The sequence below is a fragment of the Hyla sarda genome, chromosome 5 (genome assembly GCF_029499605.1).
Source record: "Hyla sarda isolate aHylSar1 chromosome 5, aHylSar1.hap1, whole genome shotgun sequence".
Taxonomy (NCBI): Eukaryota; Metazoa; Chordata; class Amphibia; order Anura; family Hylidae; genus Hyla; species Hyla sarda.
The window spans coordinates 298,377,374-298,385,839 of NC_079193.1; the positions used below are offsets into that span (position 1 = coordinate 298,377,374).

The 8,466-nt window shown below is 45.7% G+C and overlaps 1 pseudogene; it reads left to right on the forward strand.

Annotated features, from left to right (window-relative positions):
• The first annotated feature begins 7,905 nt into the window (after window positions 1-7,905).
• On the forward strand, window positions 7,906-8,065 carry LOC130275234 (U2 spliceosomal RNA; annotated as a pseudogene).
• The last annotated feature ends 401 nt before the right edge of the window (window positions 8,066-8,466 follow it).

Consider the following 8,466-nt stretch of genomic DNA (forward strand, 5'->3'; position numbering starts at 1 on the left):
GATAGCGGGTGCTACCTATGAGAAAATTTTAAAATCCCGGACCCAGGCCCCACAGCGGCATCAGTAAAGCATATATTGCCTGAATGACACAGCCTAAGGTTGGCTGATTCACGAGTACACAGCAGGGCTTCACAATCCCCCCCAAAAAACACCACAATTTTAGAGATTTTTGAAAAAAGATTTTGGATAACGGGTGCTACCTATGAGAAAATTCTCAGACCCAGGCTCAGCAGCGCCATCAATTTTTGATTTGAAATTTAAAACAAACTTTCAGTGTCCCAGACCCCAGTGTGTGGGTACGAAGGACCAAATCCAACAAGCCCTCATGTGGCTCATGTGGCCGTGAGATGTAGGCGCAACGTCTCCATTGCCCTGACCGGCCATTGTTTCCAAGACTTTTCGCCAAGGCAAACCATGTGAATAACAGCGTGACACCGCCATGCCCTGCACACATGGTATGCTGAAGGGCCACTGAGACTTGTCCGGGCAGTGAAGGCTTAAGACACAGTGGAGGATGTGGAGGTGGAGTAGCACACTGTCACAGGACCAACGGGCTGACAGAGTGTAGCAGGAAGCAGCATTGAGTACACACCAGGGCTTCAGAATCCCAAAGAAAAAACAACCATTTTTAAACAAATAATACTTAGGAATGCGGGTGCTACCTATATGTTGCCTGAATGACACAGCCTGGAGTTGGCTGATGCATGAGTACACACCAAGGCTTCACAATCCCCCCAAAAAAACACAACAATTGTAGAAATTTATGAAGAAGACTTTTGGATAGCGGGTGCTACCTATGAGAAAATTTGAAATACCCAGACCCAGGCCCAGCAGCGGCATAAGTAAACCATATATTGCCTGAATGACACAGGCTGGAGTTGGCTGATGCATGAGTACGCACCAAAGCTTCACAATCCCTAATAAAAAAGACAAACATTTTTGACAAAAAATGTTTACGAAAATTTGGGACAGCGGGTGCTCTCTATATATTACCACAATGACGCAGCCTGGAGTTGGCTGCAGAATGAGGAGACCATTGATATGTCTGATTTTTTTATTTGAAATTTAAATCAAAATTTGTGTCCCGGACCCCGCTGTGTGGGTACAAAGGACCTAATCTCACAAGCACCCACAGGGCTCATGTGGCCGTAAGATGTAGGCGCAATGTCTCCATAGCCCTGACCGGCCATTTTTGGTTTTTGTACCTTTGTTTAAGAACAAGCGCATATCCAAGAGTCCAGAAGACTCTATAATGCAGGACGGTGGACCACCAAAAGACATTCTTCTATAAAATTATTTTTTATGAAATAAAGAAGCAGAGTTCATCCCTCTCCGTATTTTTATTTTTTTAATTTTACTTAAAAAATCACACACAACAAGCGTTCAATGGCATAATGGCTATTATTCTGGAAAATTCAAGTTTATTACTGTGATAATTATCTGAAAATTTGAAAAAAACACTACCCAAGAGTGTTTAATAACCCCATACATTGCACCATAAATGTTGAAATTTAAATTAAGCATGTATGCATTTCAAAAATACTAAAATGAAAGGCCCAAGCCCAGAAGCATCATGAAGTCAAGTAGTTCCTGAAAGACACAGGAGCAGTCAGGAGTAGGCATCAGCAGTACCCAAGAGGCTTCAATAACCCCTTACATTCCATGATCAATTGCGAGATCGAGCAATAACAGGTGTGTTATGCCCTCAGATGTCCGGGGCTGCATGCACAAAACACTGAACGGACCAGCGTGTCTATCTTTCACTGACAGGTGCGGGTAACCCGCTGAACCCCGTTCGTGATAGGGATCAGGGATTGCAATAATTTGCCAGGATAGAAGAATCACAACTAAGTGCGGGTCATAAGCTCGGGTTCATTAAGTCCCTGCCCTTTGTACACACTGCATGTCTCTACTACCGATTGGATGGTTTACTGAGGTCATCGGATCAGCCCCGGTGGGGTAGGAGAAGGCCCTGGCAGAGCGCCGAGAATTTAAAGATCATTCTTGAAATTTGCATTAAGCATGTATTAGCTAGTGCTAAACTTCCAAATATTAAAGGCCCAAGGCCAGAAGCGTCAGTGAGGCAAGTAGTTCCTGAAAGACACAGGATGAGTCAGGAGCAGGCATTCGCAGTACCCAAGAGGGTTTCATAACCCCTTACATTTAAAGATCAATGTTGACATTTACATTAAGCATGTATTTAGCTACTGCTAAACTTCAAAAAATTAAAGGCCCAAGGCCAGAAGCATCAGTGAGGCAAGTAGTTCCTGAAAGACACAGAATGAGTCAGGAACAGTCATTCACAGTACCCAAGAGGGTTTCATAACCCCTTACATTTAAAGATCAATGTTGAAATTTGCATTATGCATGAATTAGCTACTGCTAAACATCCAAAAATTGAAGGCCCAAGGCCTGAGGCATCAGGGAGGCAAGTAGTTCCTGAAAGACACAGAGGAGCAGTCATTCACAGTACCCAAGAGGGTTTCATAACCCCTTACATTTAAAGATCATTGTTGAAATTTGCATTAAGCATGTATTTAGCCACTGCTAAACATCCAAAAATTGAAGGCCCAAGGCCTGAGGCATCAGGGAGGCAATTATTTCCTGAAAGACACAGAATGAGTCAGGAGCAGTCATTCGCAGTACCCAAGAGGGTTTCATAACCCCTTACATTTAAAGATCAATGTTGAAATTTGCATTAAGCATGTAATTAGCTACTGCTAAACATCCAAAAATTAAAGGCCCAAGGCCAGTAGCGTCAGTGAGGCAAGTAGTTCCTGAAAGACACAGGATGAGCCAGGAGCAGGCAATGGCAGTACCAGAGAGGGTTTCATAACCCGAATTGATAACCCAAGAGGGTTTCATAACCAACCATAATTGGGAAATGTTGTAGTAGCAGCATGGTCAATCTACTCTGAGGCATCTGGCATTGGTGGCTGGAAATCCTGGCTGATCCATCCCTGATTCATCTTGACAAACGTCAGTCTCTCCACATTTTTAGTGGACAGTAGTGTTGCTCGCGAATGTTCGCAATGCAAATTTTATTTGCGAATATCGCATATTTGCGAATTCACGAATATTCGCGAATATAGCACTATATATTCGTAATTACGAATATATGTTTTTTTTTTCCCCCACAGTACACATCACAGTGATCACCCCTCTCTGCTTCCAGCTTGTGTGGTGTAAAGAAGGCTCTAACACTACTGTGTGAGACTGGCGTGCAAATTTTCGCATATGCTAATTTTTGTATATGCTAATTTTTTAATATGCTAGTATTCGCATACGCAAATTTTCACATATGCGAAAATAAAACGAGAATATTACGAATATGCGAATTTAGCGAATATATGACGAATATTCGTCAATATATTCGCGAATATTCGCGAATTTGAATATGGCCTATGCCGCTAAACATTAGTGGACAGATGAGTTTGCTTTGGGGTGACTATGGCCCCGGCCGCACTAAACACCCGCTCTGATGGTACACTACTGGCTGGGCAGGACAGCTTTTCCAGGGCAAACTCTGCTAGTTGCAGCCATAAATCAAGTTTGGCTGCCCAGAAGTCCAGCGGATCTTCAATGGTTGTCGGCATGGTCATGTCAAGGTATGCCACCACCTGCTGGTTCAGGTCCTGCTCCCGGTCTACCTGCTGCTGATGAGTTGCTTCACTATGCGGGTGAAGAAAGCTACTCATCAGCGATTGTAGACTCAGGCTGCTGCTGATTGAGCTGGTACTGCTCCTGCCACCCCTCCCCTCCCCAGCAGCCATGGCTGTGGAAGGTGAGCGCAGAGGGCCCCCCGAGTCAGACCTGCGAGTGGATGGACCATGTGGCCGATAGGCATCGGCCAAGTGACTACGTAGAATCTCTCTGCAGTAGGTCAGTATGTCCTCCCTCTCAGTGGGTGTAAAACAGGCCCCCATTTTGGGACGGTAGCGAGGGTCTAATAAGGTGGAGATCCAGAAGTCATCCCGCTGATGAATTTTGAAGATTCGGGGTTCACTACGCAAGTAACTGAGCATGCATCGTGCCATTTGGGCCAGTGACTCGGAGGGACTACCTGCTTCCATCTCCACTGCATACTGCCACAGTGTGTCAGGGTCCTCTGTCTTGCCTTCCTAATAACCCTCCAGCTCTCCTCCTCCAGTTCAGGCCCCACAGGGCTCATGTAGCCTTGAGATGTAGGCGCAACGTCTCCATTGCCGTGACCAGCCATGGTTTCAATCATTTGTTGTAGGAAATGTAGGAGTGGAATTACGTCGTTCATGGCGTAATCCAGGCGACTTACAAATCATGCGGCTTCCTCAAAGGGCCTGAGCAAACGGCAGGTGTCACATGAGAGCTGCCACTAGTTCACATTGAAGTTACACAGGGGAGTACTCCTTTCTGCTTGGATCATCAAGAAATTGGTGATGGTTTTCTTTGTTCGTATAGTTTGTCCAACATATGGAGGGTGGAATTCAAACATGTGTCAACGTCACAAATAAGGCTATGTTGTGGGATACCGTTCTGACACTGCAGCTCAAGGAAGGTGTGCTTGGCGTACGAGTGGCTGAAGTGCATGCACAGTTTCCTTGCCATTTTCAGGATGTTTTGCAAATGGGGTGAAGACTTGAGGAAGTGCTTGACAACCAGATTCAACATGTGTGCCATGCAGGGCGCATGTTTCACACTTCCTTGTCGCAGCACGGACACAATGTTCTTCCCGTTGTCAGTCACCATGGTTCCCATTTCCAGATTTCGTGGCGTAAGCCATACTTGGATTTCTTTACGAATGAACTTTAGCTGTTCCTCCCCTGTGTGACTCAGTTCGCCAAGGCAAACCATGTGAAGAACAGCTTGACACCGCCGTGCCCTACACACATGGTACGATGAAAGGCCACGAGATTTGGACATGCAGTAGAGGTCGAGGACACGGTGAAGGATGAGGAGGCAGCGTCGCACACTGTAACAGGACCAACTGCCTGAGGGAGAGAACGTGGAGGAGGAAGTGGTGTGACCTGTCCAAGTTGCTGTTGTGGCTGTGCAGGAACCACATTTACCCAGTGGGCCATAAAAGACAAGTATTGTCCCTGCCCGTAGTTACAGCTTCACACGTCAGCGCTGTCGTGCACTTTTGAACACACCGACAGGCTCAAGGTCTGGCCCACCTTCTCTTGTACAAACTTATGCAGGGCTGGTACTGCCTTCTTTGCAAAGGAATGACTGCTTGGCACTCTCCACCTCGGCTCGGCACAAGCCATCAATTCTCTGAAAGGTGCAGAGTCCACCACTTGAAAAGGGAGGGACTGCAACACCAGCAACTTGGACAGGAGCACATTCAACTTCTGTGCCGTTAGATGAGTGGGCGCATACTGTTGTCTCTTGGACATGGCTTTGCCAATGGATTGTTGACGGAATGGCTGACTAAAAGTGGGAGAAGCAGGAGCAACAGAAGGAGGGTTTGACACACAGCTCCATTCGGCTGAGGTGGTGGAGCCTTGGCTGGATGAAGGAGAGAGCGGATGGCCACTGGGTGATGCAGCAGGCTAGACCACTTCATGGGAGCCACGGTTCTCCCAGGCTGCTTTATGGTGGCGAAGCATGTCTTGACGCAGGGCCGTGGTGCCGACATTGGGACCCTGCCCACGCTTCACCTTCTGCCGACAGATCTTGCATGTGGCTACGTGAACCTCCTCCGGATGCCTTATGAAAAACTACCACACCGCCGAGTAGCTGATTTTCCCACCTATGTACCTATGCGGTATGCACTGATGAGGGCAGTAATATGCGCAACTATACGCAGAAAAAACTCAGTATTTTTGTAAAACAACAGCCGGTGAATACTATTGTTTGGACTTTGACGGTATGGAGCACCTTAAAAGATTAACAGGTACTAAATGGTACAATACTTGGATGTACCTATGTGGTATACACTGATGAGGGCAGTAATATGTGCAACTATACATAGTTACATAGTTACATAGTTAGTACGGTCGAAAAAAGACATATGTCCATCAAGTTCAACCAGGGAATTAAGGGGTAGGGGTGTGGCGCGATATTGGGGAAGGGATGGGATTTTATATTTCTTCATAAGCATTAATGTTATTTTGTTCCATAAATGTATCTAATCCTGTTTTAAAGCTGTTAATTGTTCCTACTGTGACCAGTTCCTGAGGTAGACCGTTCCATAAATTCACAGTCCTCACGGTAAAGAAGGCGTGTCGCCCCTTGAGACTAAACTTTTTCTTCTCCAGACGGAGGGAGTGTCCCCTCGTCCTTTGGGGGGGTTTAACCTGGAACAGTTTTTCTCCATATTTTTTGTATGGGCCATTAATATACTTATATACGTTTATCATATCCCCCCTTAAACGTCTCTTCTCAAGACTAAACAATTGTAACTCCTTTAATCGCTCCTCATAGCTAAGATGTTCCATGCCCCATATTAGTTTAGTCGCGCGTCTCTGCACCCTTTCCAACTCCGCAGTGTCCCTTTTATGGACAGGTGCCCAAAACTGAACAGCATATTCCAGGTGAGGCCGTACCAATGCTTTATAAAGGGGGAGTATTATGTCCCTGTCCCTTGAGTCCATGCCTCTTTTTATACATGACAATATCCTGCCGGCTTTGGAAGCAGCAGCCTGACATTGCATGCTATTCTGTAGTCTGTGATCTACAAGTACACCCAGATCCTTCTCTACCAGTGACTCTGCCAGTTTAATCCCCCCTAAGACATACGATGCATGCAGGTTATTAGTACCCAGATGCATAACTTTACATTTATCCACATTGAACCTCATTTGCCAAGTGGATGCCCAGACAAGCAAGAAAAAACTCTGTATTTTTGTAAAACACCAGCCGATGAATACTATTGTTTGGACTTTGACGGTATGGAGCACCTTGACAGATTAACAGGTACTAAATAGTACAATACTTTGATGTACCTATGCAGTATGCACTGATGAGGGCGATAATATGCGCAACTATAGGCAGAAAAAAATCTGTATTTCTTAAAAACACCAGCCGGGGAATACTATTGTTTGGACTTTGACAGTAGTGAGCACCTTGACAGATTAACAGGTACTAAATGGTGCAATACTTGGATGTACATATGTGGTATGCACTAATAAGGGCAGTAATATGCGCAACTATAGGCAGAAAAAATTCTATATTTCTTAAAAACACCAGCCGGGGAATACTATTGTTTGGACTTTGACAGTAGTGAGCACCTTGACAGATTAACAGGTACTAAATGGTACAATACTTGGATGTACCTATGCGGTATGCACTGATGAGGGCAATAATATGCGCAACTATACGCAGAAAAAATAAGTATTTTTAAAAAAACACCAGCCGGTGATTAATTTTGCCAGGAGTCAGGACTTTCCCTGTATCCAAATTTGTTACAGATACAGAATAGTAGACTGCTTTGATGTAGGCATGTGTTATGCACGTATGAGGGCAGACAAATGCACTACAGTCCGCTGAAAAAGAATGTATTTGTGAACAGCAGCAGGACCCAACAGTGCAGCACCACAATAAAAAAAATACAGGGATTAAACCCTAAATTGCACTCTGTCACACAATTCTGAGCAGCAGATTATTTCTGGAGCAAAAAAAATAAATGCTTAATTGCGCTGAAAAATAAGGTGGTAAGATGGTTGATAAAGTTCAGGCAGCTTGTTGATCTGTATGAGGCAGAACAGCTATCTGCCCCTCTCTGCTGCAATGCTCAATAACGTGAATATGAGGTTTAGCCATCAATGATCCTTCTTAGTGTGAACAGCAAAGCACTCTGCACTCCTGCCTTTCCCTAATGCTGATGTGACTAGCAGTTTCAGTGTAACGCTGTGGTATAAGCTAGTCAGACACATGCAGTCCCGTTCTCTCTATTAGTGTTGAGCGGCATAGGCCATATTCGAATTCGCTTCTCGGCCTTTTGGCTAAGATCAAGTGTAGTATCTGTTCTTATCAGTTTACATGCTGGTGGGGATGGGTGCTGCATGGAGGATGCAGGTGTATCGGGGCTTTCCGGGGCTGGTTCTGAGGTATCAGCTCGACGGCTGCCCCGATGTGACCTGTTCCCTCCGGGTCTCGCCATGAGGCTGAAAGGGTCTAGAGCCGAGGTACTTTTGTGCCTCGGGGAGTGGTGACCCCGAGGTGCCGAAACTCACTGGGAGGATGGGCTCACTGTATTGAAGCACGGGCACCATAATCTCTTCACCTTGTGGCACTCACCTCTTGATTCCCGGCCTTCTGGCTAGGATCAGAGAAATTTTTATAGATCTGGCCGGATGTCCGGGCAGTATATCTGCACACATTCACTTATTTATTTCTTTTTGTCTCACTGTGTCACTTTTTGCGTGTTGTATGTTCACAGGATTTGTCAGGATGCGGTAGCCCTTCTGGGTGTCCCTCCTGGCGGTCTAGGGGAGGTGTATGTGGCCATTAGGTTCCGCACCTCCCTGCAAACACCCCGGGTAC